We start from the raw sequence: 22,625 nt of genomic DNA, 5'->3' as shown, positions 1-22,625 counted from the left end.
AATGTGGGAGCCACCGTGCTTCTACATCAAGACTGGCAGGGACAGAGGAGTGCCAGACCTGATATTCATTCAGAGAACCCAGGGGCAGTCTGCTGAGTGTAGGCCTGTGAGCACCGTGAGCATACAGATGCTGAGAGGTTTCATCACAGAGACTGAGCAGACACTTCATGCTGAGATGTGGTCATAAAAGGAAGTAGCTTAGCCTTCAAACCAGGGCAGGAAGAAGATGACCCTCCAGCTCCCACCGTAGTGTCTCAAACTCAATGCTCCACAAAAGCACACAGGATATAGGCCTATGGGAAATGGCCTGTGTTTGGGAAAAGAGAAGAGGGCTTTCTCTTCCTGGGAATTTTTGTTTAAGTTTATTTATTTTGAGAGACAGAGAGAGTGTGAGCAGGGGAGGAGCAAAGAAAAACAGAAAGAGAGAGAGAGAGGGAGGGAGAATCCCAAGCAGTCTCCAAGCTGTTAGTGTAGTACCCGAGGCGGACTTCAAACACATGAACCCTGAGATCATGACCTGAGCCAAGATCAAGAGTCAGCTGCTTAATTGAGCCACCCAGGCGCCCCAGCCTGGGAACTTTTATCTGTCTTGCTTCCACATATAACTGAAAGGTAGTGAAAGAACCTGAAGACAAGACAAGATCCCTCCATCTCATCTTTAAAGGAGCAGTCCCCACTCCTTCCACTCCTTCCATAAACCTTTACACCCTTCTTTGTTCCTGTGTGCCTGATGACTGAAATCAAAGCCTTCTCAGGTCTAGATCTTAGATTCGTCATTTGATAATAATATCCTGTGCCTGCTTTACCTTTCCTAATTTCTACCATTTAACCTCCCAGAACAGTGCTTCAGGACCAGCTTCATTCCCTCTGTAGAAGGGAGGGAGGATTCCATGCAGACATCCATCTAGTGCATAGACAGACCCAAGACAGCAGTTCTAATGTTTACATTAGAGTCGGGTTGGGGTTTCTCATAGAGAAAGAAACCTCTCACCAGCCCCGAACTTGGAAGTTAACATCCCAGATCAAAGGAATTTGGCTTGTTTCTACCCTTGAATTTTTTCTCCCCAGAGGATTTCCTTTTACTCATTTATCTCATTAACCTTTTCTCTGCACTTTCTTTACTGGTTTGACTCCATATTCCCCAACCAAGATCAGTAACAGAAGAGACAAAAATTTGCTCAAAACATATAGATTCATTGTACTTTTCACTGGAGGTGACATTTTATAAATATGGTTTTGTAAACCAAAGGACCTGTGTTCTAGTTTCAACTCAGGCCTTCATTAGATCACCTTAGATAAGTCACTTCACTTGCTTTAAAAAAAAAAATTAGTTTCTTTTTCCAAATTTTTACTTGTCAGAAGAACCAAAATCTTTATGATATATGGGACTTTCTGAAAATCTAATGCCTCCTAATGCATCTAAATGGGCTAGGGCACTTTTGAAAGTTAAAAGTACTCCAGAGCAAGAGGGCAGCTCAGGGTAGGGCTAGGGGTCCAGGGTATTGCATCAAGCATGCCATCTGCTGGCTGCATGAGGGTGCTCCGTTCACTTCCGCTTTTCTTCTATTCCAAGAGTTTGGATTAGGTGACTTCCAAGGGCCCTTCCAACTCTCATAGCCTATAGTTTGAGTGCTTCTCGACACTCTCCTCAAAAGCACTTTATCCTTCATACCCACTTATCAATCCCTCCTATAGAGAAATAGCCCTCCTACTCATGTCCTTCTACTTTCTCCAGAACCAAGGTATGCACTTCACAGTACAGAACACGATTGAACAAAGTAATAAATGAGCTGCCCTGCATCTAAGGCAAGCTGATGGCAGAGCCAAGATGATTAAAATTCTTCCGATAAAGGGTTTCTTTAAGGAAAAGAAAATCCCACAATGCAACCAGCAATGTTAATCTTCAATAAATACACTGTTAATATTTAACTGGCATTTATTTAAACTTACAGTAACTGTCCTATTAAATCTAAATTAATTGCCCATTTGGGAATCTTCCCCTAAAGCCTAGCTGGGACATGGCTGTCTAGATCATAGTCTATGCTAGGCATCCAGCCATAAAAGAGAATATTTAAGCCATCCTTTTCAGACTAGACTATTAGAATATCATGGTTGGAAGAGTCTTAGAGGTCAGCTTGAATAGTAAGTTTTATATCCTGTGTCTTTTGACTTTTTGGGGTCCTGTTTTTCCCTATCTATACAGTAAAGCTTATTGTATGTTTCCTTTCTCTCTCTTTGTTCCTCTTTATTTTTAATCTCTCTCTCTCTCTCTCTCTTTCCACTCTGTTAGTAATTTTTTTTTCTCTTGGACTTCATGTTTGAGTTTCATTCTGCTGTGTTTTTGTCTCAATCTCTCCTGAGTTTCTTAGGACTCATTTAGGATACTTAGCAAATTCTATGTACACTCATATATATGTATATGTACACATACACATACATGTAAGTTATACATATATTATTCTAAGTGTCATAAAGACCACTTTATAATAACAGTTGTACATAAAAGAATAAGAGCTGTGAAGGAATCCCTGAATCACACTGCTTTAGAAGGGGCAGCAGGAGTGTAATTGGGTAGAAGTGATCTTTGCTATCCCTGGGATCAATCAATATTTTTTATTATAAAAGTGGTCCTGGCTAAACTTCTGGGATGCTATTTTGCCTTGATTATAACACATTTGCAACATTTCTACATCAAACACACACATGAGCACACTCACTCTCTCACTCACTGGTTTCATCAAGTCTGTTTACTAGTGAAACATGGGGATTAAAAATAAACATGCAATCAGATGGGTTAGTGTTCAAGCTGAGTTAACTTTCCTCAAGAAGTGGGAAATGATTGGGATAAAAATAATTGATACTAGGATTTCTATTTTTTTAATTTTTTTTTAACGTTTATTTATTTTTTTGAGACAGAGAGAGACAGAGCATGAACGGGAGAGGGTCAGAGAGAGGGAGACACAGAATCCGAAACAAGCTCCGGGCTCTGAGCTGTCAGCACAGAGCCCGACGCGGGGCTCAAACTCATGGACCGCGAGATCATGACCTGAGCCAAAGTCGGCCGCCCAACCGACTGAGCCACCCAGGTGCCCCTAGGATTTCTATTTTTTAAATATAATAAGGTTTTCATTTTATTTTTTTAAAGCTTATTTATTTATTTTGAGAGAGAGATAAAGAGAGAGAGAGAGAGAGAGAGAGAGAGAGAGAAAGAGAGAGAGAGAGAATCCCAAGCAGGGTCCACACTGCCAGCATGGAGCCAGATGAGGGGCCCGAACTCACAAGCCAGGAGATCATGACCTGAGCTGAAATCAGATGCTTAATCAACTGAGCCACCCAGGTGCCCCTGACTCTAAAATGTCTAAAGGTGTAGGACCCTAAGTTCAATTTGTAAATTGTTCGTTGTTTGCCTTGCCAGGCCTGGAGACTGGGTGGTGGTGGAGAGAGGGATAGAGCCAGAGATGGACATGAGCAGGGGAATATGAGGGCATGGTTAAGGAAAAGGTGGGCAGATTGGAAGGCATCCCCCATATTTTTAAGAAGACTAAACACATTCTGAACTACTTGCTTGAGGAAAGCCTGCATTGGCACTGCCTACAAAAGTTATGCTTCTTTGTGTGTCTAACTAAATACACAAACCATCCCGCTTCCTTTTTCCTCCTTTACATCAATCAGTGTCAAGTGAGACTAAAGACACTACCCCATCCTCCATCCATGTACTATCTTCAGTTAAAAAAAAAAATTCTCTACATTCAAAGTGTCTTTATGTTTTATTTTATCCAGTCTTAGAAATTCAAGAAAGAATTGAACACACTTCTGTAGGCTTCTGCACCGTCCTGGCTTTTACTTTATCTGCACATCTATATGCATTATCATTAGGAGTTTGGGGACGTTCTCGGTGAAGGAATGAAGGCTGCAGTTAGAACCTCTCATTCCTCCTGAGAGTTGATGTGGGCTTTCCCTCCTGGGAGGAAATGCTTCCCCTACACCTTTTGTACGCTTTCTTCATCTAGTTAACCCAAAAGCTCCACATGGTGCTACAGGTAGTGAAAGTGAGAACAATTTGTGAATGGCTTGGAGGAATGGACTTAATTTGTGCCCAGGTAGCTTTGAACCTGGCTAGAACAGAACGGGCAAATGTTTTGAGTGTGCATGTGAATAAGGAATAACATGTGAAAATAATTTACCTAGGTTTTCACAACAGTTTTGACAAGGTGTCAAGATCAAAGACACCTTCAAAAATAAAATGGGTAATGAGCTATCTTCTAAAGCTATCTTCTTTTTCAAAGGTGGAGAATTAGTTTAACACTAAGGCACAAATCAAGGATAGACTGACATGTTTCTATATGGGGAGGTATTAATTCTAGATTCTCTAAAGGATTGTGGCTGGGACCAGCCAAATGTAATATTTTTATCAATGATCTGTCAAAGGGAATTCATAGAGAGCTCTACCAAGTTTGCAGAAGTCATGAAGTTCCCTTAAGTAATTAAATCTGCAGTTGACATGGATGAGCTTCAAACCATCCACAAAGTTCTGAAAGTGTGTAGAGAAGTGGGCAAATACAATACAACATGGTTTAGGGAAAAACATCTAAAGTGTGCTTCTAAGATGCTGGACTATGGGCAGTGGAATAAGGAACAGTGATCAGGAGTGAGCTGAACATGGATGTCGGAGTTAATGGCTTTGGCTTGAAGGCCGAGCTCTTCAAATGGCTACTTTTACCTTGGATAATTTTCTTACCTCCCAAAGCCTCAATTTTCCCCTCTGTTAAATAAGAATATCACCGACCTCATATATTTGCTGTGAGGATTAAATGAGATAGTATTTGTAAATTACCCAGTTACAAACCTGTCATGCAGGAGCCAAAAATGGTGGCTAGTGATTATTTTCCCACGACACAGGAAAAACACGTTGGAAATAGCTATGGCCAGCGGTTCCCGAGCTACGATCCTTACAACACATTTTGGAATATAATACTGTGGATTACTGTCTGCAGATATCAGGATATTTTGCCAAAAGAGAGAGAGAGAGAGAGAGAGAGAGAGAGAAATGTTGAGCCACACATTTTATGAAACATATTGGGAAAAATAGAAACAAAGAAAGAGATGTTACCTTTACTCAAAATCACTGTGCACGATTTCTTCAAATATTACTTATAATACCTATTATTGTGGCTCACAAATAACAAAGGAACCTCATGCACCCAGTATCTGAAGCCAGAAATCAGGAGTCACCTTCAGTCTCTTCTCCCTCACCACAGCCAACTCTCACATAATTCAATCAGTCTTTCTCGTGGCTTCTTCATCAAAATATCTTTAATATCTGGCCAGCTTTCTCAACCTCAGCTGCCCAGCCCTGGCCTATGGCATCATAAACTCTTTATTTTCTTCTCTGTATTTGTGAGATTCTCTCTCATGTGGATTTTTTTCAGTTCTATTTCAAGCTAAAGATCTGATATAAAGTTTTCCTGAAAACCTGACCATATCACACTGCCAATTCAATCTTTAGTGGCTTCATGCAGCAATTTGAATAAAGCCCCCAATCTGTTATGTGGTTTCTGAGAACCTCATGACAGTGGCTTCTGTTTTCACTGTTTTCTCCTATCACTTCTTCCCTTATAGAGAGCCACACCAGTCTTTATTTTAATTTATTATTTTTTAATCCCTCATAGGCTCCTGTTTCTCAACTCAGGACTTTTGCACATGCTGGGTTCCTGCCTAGCATACTGCCACTACATGTATCTAAGTTCTATTCATCTTTGTAAACTCTAACTTCCTCCTAAAGACCTTCCTTTAACTGTTCCATTCGATTAGGGCAAATGCTCATTGTACAAGTAATACTAGTAATCATTTAAATTGTGTCTTTCCCTCTCTTATATGCCTGAAGCCTAACACAGTACTTAGCGCATAATAGGTTTCTAATAAATATTTGTTGAATTTAAGTGCCAGTACATCTGGGAAAAATTCAAAAAGTAAAAGATTTTCTGACAGGGATTTCCACTGGAGAAACATCAGGAAGATGAAGACATTTGGTATTCATGAAATGTAAGGATAGGGTGCGCATGGCTTCATGACCAAACTCTGGCTGGAAATAAAAGGAAAGGAACCCCAAGAAATTGAAAGATGGTAGTGTAAGGGTAAAGACAAGCATGCCTGTATAAAAGGTTATACAGGCAGAAATAATACAAAGGGAAGTCTGGGATAAATTAATAGGTGACAGACTTATACTGATTTATTAGGTTAGGGGTACCTGATGTATACCTCTAACCTTTGAAGTAGGATTCCCATGCAAAACTGCTACTGTCCAAAACAGGTAACCAGGACATCTGAATGGATGTGACCCGATGTGACCTTTCTAATGTCATCTTCCCATCTACTCAGTAATTCTATTGTCCACATTGCTAGAGATAACGGAATTTTGCTTATCCTTTTCCCCTGCACACCCATTCTAGAATAGTTTTTTCTTTACACTTGGTAAGAGCATTTTTTAAATGCTGCAAGAAAATGTGTGCATGGTTTCTGTGAAAAATGAACCCTGAGAGAAGGGAAAGTCTTCTTTGGGCAGAATTAGTTGGACTTCCTTCTGATTTTATCGTCCTCTTCCTTGGCTATTTCCTCCATGTCTGACTCCTGACTTCTGTTCCTAACAATGTCTTAGGAGACTTAGTCTACCCTGCACTCCCTATTTCCTCAAGCATTACTTTCCAATGTACTTTGAGCACCTCCCTCATCTCCCTTGACTTCCTCCTTCTCACAACTGGAAGAATGGGATTACAATATGTGTCTTTAAACTCCTGGTCCCATGGACTTTTTTTTTTTCTCCACCTCAGTGCTTCCCTATGTCAGCCTACCTTCCAGGGCATGATGGGGAGTGATCAGTTTTACATACAATTCTTTATTTTTCATGCTAGCGGAAGATAACTGTAGCAACCATAGTCCAAAACAATAGATAATGCCCAGGCCTGTGTGCCCAGCTTATGCCCTCCATGATTTGTTTCACTATAACTGCATTTGGGAACCTCCGTCAGTAACCTTCATTTCCTGAGATATAGCTGGGGCCTTAGCACTCCAGAGATATGGGAGGCCCAAGACTAGAAGTGCTCCAGAAAATTTCCCCCAAACAAGGTTCACAGAAGTTAGTTGGAAAGATTGTTTCTGATTTCCCTGCTGGGGTGAAAGCACTCTTCTCACATTTATGCTGCAAGTCTATGCTGGGGTAAGTGGTATGATACAACAGAAACTGGCACGCTCTGGGTCCAGCCCCCAAGGTTACAGTTTGCTGCAAAGACTAACATTAGAAATAATTGTACAGGTAATCAATGAATCACAAGTGGAATACATATTACAAAGGGAAAGTGCAAGATTACAAGAGAACAGAAAAAGAGTGTCTTATTCAGAATCACTCCATTTTAGCACAGAGCAAGGTAAAATATATGCAATAATAAATCAATGTAGGGCAAATGATTGAATGAGTAAACATGTAAAAACACCTAGACTCTGAAGTCTCAATATTCTTCCATGAATTTCCATGAAATTCTTCCATTTGGGTTGTCCTTCCCCTACACAGACATCTCTACCAGATCCCTTCCCTTCTTCCAAGGGCCAATAGACTTCCAAGGAACCGAGGTGCCCTTTGCATGTTCTTATTTTTGTCAGCCCTAAATAGGAGAAGCATATAAATTAGGTATTATAAATATTTTCAGTGCACTCATTTTGCTCTTGGGAAAGCTCGCTCACCACACTCATGAAAAATCCACTCTAATCCCTACATCCAACTTATGACCTCCTCGCACACTCCATGCAAGAATAACATTAATAATAATCAGACTATTAGCCAGAGTGCTTGGTTTGAACCTGAAAAATTTGAGAAATGATCTTATAAATTATTTTCCAAGGATACCATCTTTAGGCATTAACAGCCACAACTGACTCTGAATTCTGGGAATTGAGCATAATTACAAGGAAATTGACAGGACACAAATGCCAAGAATCCTGTTAACCTTTAATATCTTGAAAAAACTCTCCTTGTAATTATCTCTTTCCTTTGTCTTAAATGTTACTGATGAATATTTAGAGGTGTAAGCAAATATGGAAGTGGATGGATGGCAGAATCTTGATCTTTGTTTGGAATCCCAGTTTTCCAGGCATTCCATACAATAATGAAGTGCTAAATAGAGCACTTGGAATTTGACTATTTCCGGAAGGTGTTTCCATCTTTGTATTTGCTCTGCTCCAGTTCTCTGCTTATAATTCTCCACACTGAGTAGAAGCTCCTTTGCATTAGTAATTATAGTGAAAATGTAGGTCTGAGGCATCCGGTGTCTAATGCAATTCCTGACCTGTTCTATGTCTTTGGAAAAGTCACTGCACCATTTTAGTGCTTGAGATTTCCTTTCTGTGAAGTGAATATAATGACATTTAGCTCTAACAGCAACAATATTTGCATAGTGCTTTAAACTTTACTGCGGATATTTACATCCCTTATCTCACAGGTGTAGGAATGTCTCCTGCATTTTTTCCCTCCTTTCTGGAATTCACTACCACTAAGGCTGCCCTTGTCTCTTTTCTCTATTATTTTAATTAAATCTTAACTCACATCTCTGCCCCCAACCCTGCTTCTACCTAAACCAGTGCTTTCTTACAGAGACCAGATAGACTCCTTGGGGGTGGTCAAAAGTTGGGAGAAGAAGGATTGTCACCATAATTGTGGAGACAGTCCTGCCACTTACTGCATGGGGGACAGGGAGGCTAGACACTCAGCAATGCATAGGATATTCAGTCACAGATGTTGAATGCCTGTCTGGCACTGAGGTGAGTGAAACCTTTTTTTTTTTTAAATCTAAGCTTAAGATGTATTCCATTTGATATATAAACAGAACATTTTTCAAAGTTTTAATGCTTCCTAATCCTCCAGAAATGAAACTACCTGTAAACTCAGGGAAGAGTGTGCTTTGATTTGTTTACCAGTTTGAACATCACCAGTTTGAAAGTTCACGTGACCAATGGCATTGCTTCTCATAGTATTTAAGTCACCAATTCTATGCCCCTTTATCTCTATTGTAGCCTTCGCATTCATGGAGAGTCTATATAGTGACACAGGCATCTACACATCATTACATCCTGTGGTATTGTTGTGCCGAAAGATTTGTTTTACACTTATTTGATTATCAATCATTTTCTCTGTATTTCACTTGTAGATTGAATTAGGACATCATATAGACCATTTTTTAAGGTGCGTGTATAGGTAGCTTATTTTATCTATGAAATTAATTTTGCATAGCAATAAGGAAAATACAAAATAGTTCTCAAATAACAAATAAGATTTGGATCAGGTAAAATAGATAACTCCTGATAAAAACAATTCCATACACAGGAAGTAGCTTTGTCTTTCTAAAGCATAGCTCAGTAATGTTTGTTATGTGTTCAGAAAATTTCAGTGTTTCCTTGCCTATGACATATAGTTCAAGTTCCCAAGTTTGGCAGTCAAGGCCCTTAGAAGTATCCTAAGGCAACTGTCTAGGCTCATTCTCTGCAGTGGCCCCACCTCGACACTCATCCATCATCCCGTGACTCCTCAGTTTCCCTGAATATCTCACACTTTACTGCTTGGCTTTGCCAGAATTCACCTCCCTTCTATCCACAGTTTTATAAATCCCACTCAGTGTTTAAGGGCCAGTTAAAATTCTGTTTCCTTCAGGGGCACCTGGTTGGTCTGTTAAGTGTCCAGCTGCTGATTTTGGCTCTGGTCATGATCTCATGGTTCATGGGTAGGAGCCCCACATAAGGCTGTTTGCTGACAGCTTGGAGCCTGCTTGGGATCCTCTCTCTCCCTCTCTCTCTGCCCCTTCCTCGCTCATACATGCTCTCTCTCTGTATATATATTTGATTGTATATTTGTCTGAAGTCACTTAAGGTCTCTGAAGGCAGGCACTATTTCTTGTTCATTTTTGTACCACTCCAAGGCTTGGCAAAGTACGTGGCCCAGAGTATTAGGTCATTGGATTGAACTGGCCTTCCAGTAATTGAGAAAGATAGACTAGGTACTATTATCTTTATTTCACACATAAGGAAATTGAGCTCCAAATGAGTTCTGAAAGGTTATTTTATGCAGAGCATCTGATGAGCCATGATATAGAGGGGGAACATATAATTACCTCCAGCTCATATGAGGCTGGCTCAGATCTGCCCCTAGAAATACATCTAGAGAGGCTGGCCTACATTTTTGCCAAAAGAAAACAAAAATTTCCATTTCTAGGTCAGCTCTCCGATGTAAGGGTTTGGATTTGTATCACTCTATATGCCACTGATGATAACAAATCTTCTATCTCTTAAAACCTTGTCACCAAACAGAGCTGCAGGTTTCCCCCTTTTAACATTAGGTTTCCAACAGAATTCAGCCAGAAATAAGACATGGGTTTCCCAGAAACCTTCTCAGGCTTGCCTGGTGGTGGAAGGGTCAGGCTCCAGCTGTGCTTCCTGGCACAGCTCCAGCCTTGACTAAGCCCATCCATCACAGCCGAAGCCTGCCCTTCTCTCACGCTGCTTGAGTTGGAAATGGAAGTGGCCTTTTAACAGAACATTGTCTTAGGATTGTATGAAGCAAGGCTGACAGAGAAAGGAAGATTCATTCCTGACACCAATCATACTAATATCTGTCACCAAAATGACATTTTCCCTTTAATGATGAAAAATTCATCAGGAAAGAGGGAGGAGAATGAACAACTTTCATACGCTGCTCTGGTCTGATAGGGAGGCAACCTTTGCTGCTGCTGTGGGTGGTTTGCAATTTGAGGAGATGGGAGAGAGAATGGCCAGTTGGTTACTGAGCAGACACAACTGGTACTTGGTTTGGAAGAGAAGGGTACAAGCAGATGGAAGCCTGTGGGTTAAGCAGTGTTGCTGAACATCTGACTAATTTCCCACGATGTCTTCTGCCTGGTTTTTCCATAGAATTGCACCCATTTCTTTCAAGGCCAGACAGGGGGTCAGTAATGATTTGCAAGGCCACCATATACATATTTTACCATATCTGGTTTTTCAAAGCAAGTAAACCTCACGGGAATGCAAAGCTTCTGCCTGTCCCCAAGCCCTTGTTCACATATTGTCTGATGCACACAAATGCTACAATAAAGGAATCCAGTCCACAAGGCAGGGATCATGTTCATATCCTGGAGGGTCTGCAGTTGGGGATGACCCATTGGTGGGAGAAAGCACTACAAAGCCACTGCTTTACAGCCTGAACATGCAATGAGGCAGGGACTGTAGAGACACTAATGATGCAGGCATATCACTGGAAGTTGGAGAGAAGCTGCCCAATTGTCTCAGGTGTTCACAGAAGTAACTATTTCCCAACAAATCCCACATCTTTATTTGCAAGTCCATTGTTTACAAAGATGTTAGATGCTGGTGGCTGTATAAAATGATTTTATTCTCCCCTCCTTTCTTTTCTATTGGCAGAGTTTGCCTCCCACAACAGAGGCTCCAAACGCCAGAAATTCACTATCAAGTGATGCTATGGATGACCACATTACATAGTAAATTAGTTGGATATCCCCCACTAACCAAAAAGAAGGAGGTGCACTCTTCCAGACCCCCACTGATCCTGTCTTTGATCATGGTCAGGTGATGGCGTGCGGGGTGGAAAAAGGCAGCCACTTCCCACTCATGGGATAAAGACTGACATCTCAAGCATCATGAAGATTAACTGTGAGACTCTGGGTTGCAGGGGCTGTTGCTCAGCTTTTGGACACCGTACCTCCAGGCTTCTCCGATGTCCTAATTTTCTAAGCCTCCATTAGTAAGTGTCCAGTTACTTGCTGCCAAAAAATCCAAAGTTCCAAAGTACTATGCTCCCACTTAATCAGGAAAAGTGTGTCAACTTTATGAGCATGGCACTCTACTTTAGATTCCTTTACTCAGCCTTGAACTGCTCTTGCTCTGTAGGCACACACATCCTGCTTTCTGCTGCCAGCTTTCTCTTACTCCCTCACTTTCATAAATACTGGCATATACAGGCTGGTTAATGCACCAAGAATCACACTACAACAGGATACTTCTAAAGCTTTTGTGCTTTTGCAATTCTTTATGCTGTTAATTAACACAACACCCACCCATTAGCTAATCTGCCAGCAAAGCAACACAGCATCATTATCTTCTTTATGGAAAAGGAAACTGAGTCATTTATGTCTCTATATTTGCATGAGTGGGCTTCTGGCTCCCCCTTTTCCTCCTCCAATATTCACGCTTTCAAATGTATTTTAGAGCAGCAGTGATGTGATTTCAAAAGGCCTTCACCTGAACAGTCGAGCCCCCTAAGTAACTGGTGGATAAGTGCATATTTTTAAAACCATAACCCTACTACAAATCCCTACAAACAGGCAGGACCACATGGTCCACGTCCTCAATTTTGAACAAATATGTTGTCCTTCTCTCATGTTCTTGGTTTTTTCTGCCTCCCTGGCAGACCAGGAAGAATCTTCTATCACAGAACTCAAAGGTTCAAAGTGACTTCTAAGCTCCAAAAATGACACTGGAGCTCTGCCTTAAGGGAGAGAAAGGATATGAGAGACTGTTCTCAGGGAAGGAACAGCAGGCAGGCAGGAGAAAAGCTTCCTGTCTGGAAGCAGAAGCGCTGACCTAGTGGACTCAGGCAGGCTGGTGTCCCTGCTGTGGGCCACCTGCCATGAGAAGCTCCAGCCTTTAGGAAACAGACATTCTTGCTCCTTGAAGGTGCAGGCTGGCCTGAGCACCACTGACAGGCCAGGGCAAGGGAAAAGCACTATCAGTCCTGTCCACAATGTAATCCACTCCTTGAGAGGAGGGCAAACTGAATTTGGTTGCCACAGGACCCTTAAATTGCCTCCATCATCACCTAAGTGCACTCACCCAGAGGGCAAGTCATGGTCACCCTTCGAGATGGCTATGCAGTCAAATGCCCAGTAGAAGCCCTGGAGGAATTCCATAGCCAGTAGAAAATGCATGGAGGAAAATAGATGGAGAAGTCCCATGTTCTAACTTCAGTTAGAAATAGGCAAGCATTCCCTGACAGTAAAAGAAATTATACACTGCCTGACAGAAGCTATGCACGTAATTTTACGTAAAATACACGTAATTTTAAGTTGCATAGCTTACTTTGTTTATGGAATGGCCCATGAACTTTTTAAAATAATGAAGATCATTTCCCTCCATACAGTTAAATTATTGGCAAAATAAATTGTATTTGTCATGTAATTTGATTCTCTCCCATATACCTTGTCTGGAAGAAATGTTGTTCCCATTTGACAGATGAGAAAACCATGGACCATATTTTTAGTGGAAACTGACAAAGTGCCCAAGGTAGAATGGGGAACATCTAGGTTTTAATTTCAATGTTCTAACTCAAAATTCAGGGCTCATTTTACTTGACTGTAGTTTAATACATTCAAGAATCTATTGTCCTCCCTTGAGGGATACTCCCTTTGCCATGGCCCAGGTGGTGGGGGGAGGTTGGGGATGAGAAGCACCAGACAGGATAATGGGGAGAATTTGTGAAGGACAAATGGAAGGCTACAACTCAAGAGCAGATGGTATAAGAACCAGAACCATTATTAAGAAGCAGTCCCAGGATAGAATGTGACACAAAGAAAAGGAAGACAATCCAGAGTGTCTGAGAAATGTAAGAGGCCTGTCATTCATCTCCTGGGTGTCACTTCTGAGTTTCTGGAAAGGAGCATTTATTGTCCACAGAACAATAAGCAAGATTTATAGACATGACAGGCTTGGGGAACAAGAATCCACTTCCCACCGTGACAGGCACTGTGGGGAGGTTTCACAGGTGGCCATTGGCAGACCTGATGGGGCCCATCAGAAGGACCAGAGGCCTGTTACCCAGAGTGGGGTTTGTTCAGAATGTAATAGCCTCCTTGATCTCTTGAAAGCATTCTTGAAATGGCCTTTTTCTTTGTAATTCCAGACACCATATCTTTCAGCTTGCCTTTCCTCCCTTCCCAGGAGTGTGATGTTACCATCTAATGGCACATGTCTTCCTCCACTGAACCTACCAATGAAACACTCACCACACAGGACACAACTCAGATGCCCCCCTCTTCTTTGGAGTCTTCTCTGTTTATCCCATTGAGAAATGATCTTCTTCTGAATTCTTATCATATTTTGTATCTTCTCCAGCATGTAAAATATATCACCTTGTGTTATAGTTGGGTATAAACACATGGCATCTTTCCCACAAAAGACAAACCCAATGTTAGAATGGTGCTTGTCTTTCATTAGCTCAACTTGCTTTAGAGCTGAAAAGGCCTGTATAAGCCATCTAGAGCAGTGTCCTCATTTTATAGACGAGGAAACAGAGGTGTGGAGAGCAGACACATTTGAGCCAAGTTCTCACAGTCAGGCAGATTAGAAAGGGAATTCACCTGCACCCTTAGCTTCCCAAAGAACTTGCCCAAAACAAAGTCAGAATGAAAGGTTGAGTGAGTGATTCTGACAAGTCCCTCAGACCTGCCATCCTATGACCAAAGTTGGACCACCCAAAGACGTATACAATTGATATTGAATCCTCAAGGCAACTTCATTTTAGAGATGACCATTTCATTTAGCATGTCTGTTCTCTTCCAATGGGGTTTTCATGAGTGGATCATTCAAACTTCTCAATAAGCAACGGGGTGGTGATTATTCTTAATCAGCTGACCAGGGATGAAAGTTATTCAGATTATTATGCATTAATACATTAAAAAATAAAAACAGAAAATCAATCTGGCACCAATAAAAGATGATTGGATATTGTTAATATAAATCAAATAGTGCATCCTGGCTTTACAAAAAAAGAAAATGCTATGACTTTCTTGTATCCTCTGCTATAGACCCTGCACGTGGCTCAGATCCTACAACCTCTCCCTTCTACACTTCTATTATAGGCAGGCTGCCTTATGATTAGTGCAGCAATGCCAATTAGTTGCAGTAATGGGTAGGATTCACATTTAAGGAAACTCGCAGCCTGATACCTAACAGCATTTACAGGCTCCAAATGTGTACACGCTCTGTTTGCAGGGGGTATAGTGTGTGTCCACAAAGAAGTGAAGGCACTGAGGGTCAGGGGCGTGTGTGTGTCTGTGTGTGTGTGTGTGTGTGTGTGTGTGTGTGTTGTCTGCATACATGTGCCTGTGTGTGCATACGCGTACATGCATGTAAATGCAGGTGTGTGGCCAGCAAGGAACTGGGTCAGGGAGGAGGAGGGTGCTGGTGAAGACGGGTGAGGTCTGCCTGCTGTAGGAGGGAGTTTTGTATGTCTGGGAAGGAGGAGTCTATGTGAGCAAGAGAAATGTGACTTTGAGTACAGGGCTTTGGGAAAGTTAGTAAATGCATGCTTAAGTAGGATGTTTGGAAGGTGTAGTGAGAGGATTCCTGAGGAGACATCCCTCTCTGGTTTTGGAAACAATTTGTCATGCAAAAGTGGTGTATTACAGTGCTCTTTTGCCCCATTGTTTCCCTTATTGTCCTTCCCCCTCTTCTTCATTAAAGCCTTATGGATGTTGCTTTCCATGCCCTTTTCCACCCTGGTTTTCCTTTTCTGTCCTGTTTCTGTAGGTGATAGGCAGTAGGGAAGAAGTAGCTGCTCCTTACTGGGAGAACTGGTTCTGGTGCTCATGTTGTTTAGAACCACATAAAAGTCCTGAAACAAACCCCAAAAGGAGCACTGTTTCCCCCTTGAGGACCTTCTAATGTATTTTTTAAAAAAGCCCACACACGGGCCGTCAAAGTCACACGCAATGTGACAAAGTGGGTAATTATGTTTCACTTAGCACACATCAAAGGAACAAATGGCTGGAGAGCGTGCATATGTGCACCCGTGCTTGCGCAAAGGAGGCTGTGTGTGAGGCCGGCCCTGGGTGCAGGCTGGGTGCAGCCTTGGGGACCCAGGCTTGTCCTCTGGTCCCCTGCCCTTAAAAGGAATGAGGCTGTAAGACTCATTTACAACTGGGAGCTGAAGTGGAATGTGCCTGGCCTTTCCCTCATGTTCCTTTGTTTGGTTTTCATGGAAACCTGTGTTTACGGGAAAACCCTGAGCATGCTTGCTACAGACAGATGTTTCTGTTCTCTGTCCGTAATCATGTTAAGAATGTTTCTTTTGGGAGATAAGCTACCATTTTTCTTCTCTTCCCCCAATGCAAAAGATAGAAATTATCAACATGTCTAAAATCCAGAGGTCCCTCTGGAAGCAGGTGATGCCAAACAGCTTTTGGCAGAGACCCATCACCGCTTGGAGCTTCCTGTTACAACTCGATAGAAGGAGGGGCAGAACCAAAGGCACAAATTATGTCCACTGTCCTTGTCACAGATAAAAAAGAGAGAGAGAGAAAAAGAGAATTAAAGCTGGATTCTGAATCACTGATGCACAGCCCAGGCTTCTCCTTCACCCTGGACCATCCCCATCCCACTTTTCCTTCCTGCTACTTCCCCCATAGGCTGAAAACTTTGTCACTTTAACATTTAATTATATAAAATCCTGTTCTCTTTACCCCCTGTGGATGAGCAATTGTTCTGCTATTTCTATAAAACGCCACAGGAAATATGAAAATAGGAGGCAGGATTTGGAGCAAGACTGTTCCTGAATGCCTGTGGTTAGCAGCGTCAGAGATGGCTGCGTGGATTTTACATCTGTGACAGGGAAATGGAAAGGGGGGCCAGAGGGGCCAGGCAGGGAGGGATGGGGAGAGCAGGTGTCACAAGGGAGCCATGTCAAAATGCTGCAATGTGACCTTCGACCTGAGGGGACTGAACCCCAGGGAGAGCAGCCCCCACAGAGCCTGTGCCAGGCTCACTGCTTAAAGCAGGAGAACTGGGCTGGCAGATGGGTCAAAAGTGAGTCATAAGCTGGAGGGGAATGAACTGCACATTTCCCTGCACTATAAAAAAAATGCTTTTCGAAAGAGGCTGGACAGTATCTATGGCCTCATTCATTCTTTAATCAAATATGTTACTGGGAAGCAGTGTTGAGAAATAACTGCAAGTGTAGACACTGAAGCCAGAAGCCAAGGTTCCAGTTAAGGCCCTTTCACTCATGAAGGTATAAATGCAGCAAGTTATTCTCTTCCTGCACTGATTTTGTCATATGCAAACTGGGGCTAACAATAATAGTATCACCCTGAAATAAAGTGCCAGAACAGTGCTATTATAATGATCTCATGAGGAACTAAATTGTAACAAATATTGTACTAGATACAGTGGCTACAATGGTTTATAAGTGCCTGCGTTCACATCTCAGTGTTTCATAACTTAATAGAGGAGACAGATGTGCATACAAATTATCAACAGTGTGATGGGGGCTAAGATAGTGATATCTACGAAGTCTGAGATTTTGGATATAAGGATCAAGGGAGTTGGGGAACACTTAGCAGACAAAATGGGTTTTGTAGGTTTTGTAGGATAGGTAGGAAATAGGAAGTTGCCAGTTGGGGAAGAGGGATCATATTATTTCTAGAAGAGTACAGAAAAAAGAAAGAGATGAAAGTCTGTCTAAAAGATCATGGCGTTTTGTTTTGTTTTGTTTTGTTTTAAGTAGGCTCCATGCCCAACGCAGGGCTTGAACTCATGACCTGAAAGCAAGACTCACATACTCTACTGACTGAGTTAACCAGGTGCCCCCTCATCATGGCTTGTTTTTAAAAAAGTGATAAATTGTGCCTGAGGAATGGTGGGAGGTAAAACCTAGTAAGAAAAACCCCACGTGGCTTGCTAGACAGTTTGGGTTTCATTTTGTTGGAAATGGGGATTCACTGGGAGATTTTACAAAAAGGTGGAAGCATTATCCATTTTGAACTACTCTACCTGCTGTCATACTAATTTTAATCTCTCTTTATATAATATACAAAGTTAATAATCCTTCCCTAACTATAAAAACTGCAGTGGAAGAACACAGATGTTTGAAGCAGCACTGGACAATCGATTGATGGGATGAGAGATGAGGAGGGGTCGCTGTTAAGAGACCCTTGTAATACACAATGTGAGAGCCAGTGGAGAGCTCTGTCTTTAAGAGCAGTCTAGAATGTTAGAGTTTCTTCCAATGGCTTCTTCTGTATCCTCGAAAATGTCTACATAGCAAGAAATATCTGCCTGTGGCTGACACTATTAGTTATTTACCTAGTATGTGTTCTCCCCATCTTCCTTACTCAACTAACCCTGGATTGGTTTAGGGTACTAAGGAGCATAATTAGAAACTACCTTCCCCACCTCCCTTGCACCTGGAGGTCAGCCACATGATGAGGATCTGGTCTGTGGTCTGGAAGTGGAAACCTTCCAGACAGCTCGCAGACAGTTTTGTTTTGTGATTCTGGCACCGGTTCTCCCTTCTAACCTCTTTTTCTTCTTCTTGCCTGGGAGTCAAAGTGACAGTGGAGGTGAAGCATCCACCTTCCAACCATGAGGACAAGAATCTGACACTAAAGATTGCAGAGAGGAAGGCTAGAAGACCTGGGATGCTGATGACATCTGGAGCCTGTCTATCTCTGGACTTCATGCTCTGTAGTTAAGTCTAGGAACCTGAGTTTCTGTTATCTGTAGTGGAATACAGTCTCTGATACCAGGGGACCTGTGTAGATAAGAGCCTCATGTAACGCACACTGCTACTGAGGCACAGATGTTTGACGTATCAGAAGCAAAATCAGTTTCTCTTTGGCTCTTGGAAAAAAGGGTCCATGTCTCAACAGTATCCTCAGCATGTTAGTAACCCCGAACCAAAATTCTTCTCTATTGTCAGATGTTAACCCTAGATCTCCTACCATCCTACAAAGACAAATTTCCTTCAACCCCAAAGGCTCAGCCACTGCATGGCCAATCTCAGGAAGAAGGACAGAGTGTCAGTACTAACGAGTAAATGTTGACTATCAGAGCTTTGCCAAATTAGTGGGAGCTGAGGATGTATCTTTCACAATGAAAAAGAAAGGTGACTCCCAATGTAACATTATTGTTTGGTTTCAGGCTGGTCAAGGGGGAAATAGCCCCTTTGGGGTGGGATGCAAGGATATTGGGGAGATAAAGGAAAGGACTAGAGGAAGATAGCTGTGGTCTCAACCTAGAGTCCTAATAGTGGTGGGGAGAAATGCAATGAACTGGGTACTAAACACAGCTGAAATAATAACATACAGGAGGTAGACCTAAGGACCCAGCTGTACAATGGGGCTTTGGAGTTAAATCAGTGAATTTTACTAGCTGGTCAACCTAACCACTCAAGCTGTAGGTTCCCAAGTTATAAAATGGAGGTCATTGTGCCCACTTGCAGGTTTATAATGAGGATTATAGGAGATGAAGTACATAAAAAAGCCTAACACACTGGAGGCACTCTGTAAATGAATGTCTTGGTATCCTCAAGGAGGACAGATGGAAACCACAGGATCAGAAGCTGTCTCCAGGGATCCCCTCCTCAGGGGGCCCTAGAAATGCAGGAGGCCCACGTGAGCCCCTTACGTCTTGCTAGAAAAGTAGAATAGCTTTTGGCAAATTTGGCTCTGCCCCAGTCCTGGTCAAAGCTTTGCAAGAAGGATCCCTTAACATCTTTGACCTCTTTTTGCCCTTTCCGCTTCGGGGTGCAGGGATCCCATCTGAATCCCTAGTGCAGCCTGGGAAACAGAAGAGGAAAATCAAACATAACCCCATGGAGAAATCCTTCCTTTTTGCATTAGTGAGAAAGGGGTACCACATGAGCACAGTTCACTCTATAAACCCAGATACGGAGCTCAAATATGAGCAAAAATAACCCAGGACTGGGGAGTGGTCTGCTTCACCAGCTCAAATACAGAACCCTGCTGATAGCAGCTAAGAGGATCCCTTTGCACAGCCCTGACCATGGGCAGATGTTCCCCTCACACCTGGGCAGAGGGCAAATCAGAGACAGCAAGACATGGTCCAGGAGACCCAGAAGCCTTCTCAGCCCAAGTGGAAGTTTCTCTCCATGGCCAGCTGGGAGTGTGCAGGTTTTGTTTTATTTGAGGAGAGCTGGTAGTTTTCACAGTGGGGACATTAGCACACAGGTAGATGGCAGGGATTGAGCAACAGGAGTATTTGGCAAGGGCAGAGTGAACCAAACAGGGAGACATTGGACTTGTCCCTGGCTCCACGGGGCCCTGCTTGTGCCTGCTTGCCTTCATGCAACAGCCAAGTTTAAATTGTGCTGGCCCGGCACAGCCAGTGTGGCAGAGGGGCGTCTCATGGAAAAAACAAGGAGAATGAAGAAGAGACAGAGAGCCAGGTGCTCAGTCTCTCAAAGGAGTAACCCACTCCTATTCCCTCCCTGGAGAGGAAAAAATGAGTACTTGGGGCTTCAGGCTGTTGGGCTTACTTTTTGAACAATTTCATCTCTCCAATCTTCAATGGCCTCTATGTACAGACTGCCTACAAAGAAAGTTTCCTCGCTCTTGTGCTAGAAATAACAGGTCCTGGGTGCACAGGGAGCACTACCCCACCAGGGAACTTCTTGTATAAAATTTATCTACTTGTTCCATAATTTCACATCAGCCTCAGTAAAAAAGCTCTTTTGTTGTGGTGGTGGCTGATAATGCAATGAGACACCATCCCCTCTGTGAGCTAATGACGTTTGTGGGGAGATGACAGGTGGGTATGAAAATGGAATCAGATAGGGTGGGGGCAGGATCTGGCTCTGTTCCTTGCTCTTTGCTGTTTCTGTGGCTCTGGCTCCTGAGGAAGAGCGTGGGATGTTATCTATTAGTCTTTGCATCAGAATTTTATTCTAATTTCATAACGAAGATGTTGCTCCATCAGATACAGATGATGTGTCAGCAGAAATGTAGAAGGCCATTTTTATGTGTCAGCCGGCACTCTGCAGGGTCCCCCACCTGCCTGGAACAGTGTAAAAAGCGCTGTTTGAGGGAATAGCTCTGCCACAGTAGATTGATCTTCAGAGATATACCAGATCTCTCTTCTTTCCTTACCACTGATCCTGTCAAGCTGTAAGCTCTATGAGGGCAGGAGACCTTTCTTCCCATTCGTTGTCCTACACCCAGTGCCTGGAACATGATGACTAGTCAACATAAGCGAATGTATGAATCTCATCTGCCATGATTCCCAGGCTATGCATGGTGCCAGTTTTTATTTTTAATTGAGGTATAATTCACATCTAACTTTTTATTGGTTTCAGGTGTACAACATAATGGCTCAATATTTGTATACACAGTGAAATGATCACCACAATTAGTCCAGTGACCATGCATCACCTGTATGACACCCACTTTTTGCAGACTTGTTTACTTCTCAAGATCATAACCTCTATCAACCCTGTTCCACTTATAAGGACTAATCCTCACATTAGACTGAGGAATCCCAGAGTTCTCATCCAACTCTGTGAGTCTCCACATTGACTCAACTCCCCCTAACTGGCTGATAAGTATGAGCTCATATTCTGGAACTTTCTGGGCCTCAGAAAATAGAGGTACTAACAGTACCTGCCTAATGGTTTGCTGTGAAGATTGAGACAATGCATACTGAGGGCTACAAATAGGATCTTGATTTTGGAAATACTCAATATATTAGCCATTCTAAAGTCCTAGAAAGGACCTTAATCTTCTTTTACTGTATTTGAGTGCTTTGTCCCAGGAACCTACTGGGGATATTATCCCTCCCAGATTAGTCAATCCATCTCTCAAGGGCATGATTCTATCACCACTCAAGATAATATTGCTCACCTTCTTCCTTCGTGTCCCCTCTTGCAAGATATTTCACACTGTACTCTCTTCTTGGAGCCCACTGACTGGTATTTTATCTGGACTCCAGTGTTTTCCTGTGCTAGACCCTTTTATTTGTGGAAGATCATACTTTTCACAGATGATATTTCATTTGTGGAAGATCATACTTTACACAGATGATATATTATCTGGATATCTAAAGTTAAATGGGAATCATGGTGCAGGAGTTAAGAGCCCTGTCTCCAGAGTCACAAATTTCAGCTCTGCCATTTTTCTAGCCATAAGACCCTGGATGCATTAATAACTTATAAAGCCTCAGTTTCTTTATCTGTAAAATAGGGACACTGATAGTATCTAACTCACAGGATTGTTGCAACGATTAACTGACTTGGTTTCTTTGAAGGGTTTAGAATAGCTCCTGCCTCATATTAAGTATTCAATAAATTTTAAATATTATTATTTGTAGCTACCATATGCCACCTACGCCAACATATGTAAATATGGGGTCATTTAATTATAAATTAGACTCTTCCCATTCTACAGCATATGCCTATGAACAGCAGGTCATTCTCATGTACAAAGACGCATGCCCTTTCTCCTCCTTTGTCATGAAAATGAAGCATAACTTGAAAATCTATCACAGCTCAGCACCTTTGAAGGAAGCACTTTTGAACAGAGACTTTTTGCCACTGGTTTGTCATTTTCTCCCTACCAACTTTCTGCTAAGGGAATATACACATACCAGTAGTCATAAAACTAAGTCCTAGTCTTAATTCTTCCAGAGATGAGTGTGTAACACAGAGCAGAGAAAGCCACTCCTCTCCAGACTTCAGTTCTCTCATCTGCAAAATGATAGAGTAGACCAGGGGCTATTATTGCTCTTCTCAATCCCAAGGCTGTGAATATGACTATAACCCAAAGGTCTCTGGGAATCTGGCCAGA

The 22,625-nt window shown here is 42.3% G+C and overlaps 1 protein-coding gene across 3 annotated transcripts in view; it reads right to left on the bottom strand.

Annotated features, from left to right (window-relative positions):
* Window positions 1-22,625, bottom strand: part of NTM (neurotrimin) — a 948,891-nt gene that overhangs the window by 412,538 nt on the left and 513,728 nt on the right. Inside the window, exon 1 of one of the 3 annotated variants that reach the window (XM_045483502.1) lies at window positions 417-423. The exons of the other annotated variants lie outside the window; for them this stretch is intronic. The gene's annotated coding sequence lies outside the window, so the exon portion shown is untranslated. Of the gene's footprint in view, window positions 1-416; window positions 424-22,625 lie in introns of those variants that run through there. 3 annotated transcript variants of the gene reach the window in all.

Source organism: Leopardus geoffroyi, chromosome D1 (genome assembly GCF_018350155.1).
Source record: "Leopardus geoffroyi isolate Oge1 chromosome D1, O.geoffroyi_Oge1_pat1.0, whole genome shotgun sequence".
Classification (NCBI taxonomy): domain Eukaryota; kingdom Metazoa; phylum Chordata; class Mammalia; order Carnivora; family Felidae; genus Leopardus; species Leopardus geoffroyi.
Note: the sequence above shows the minus strand (reverse complement) of the source record. Positions and strands in the feature narration are given on the sequence as shown.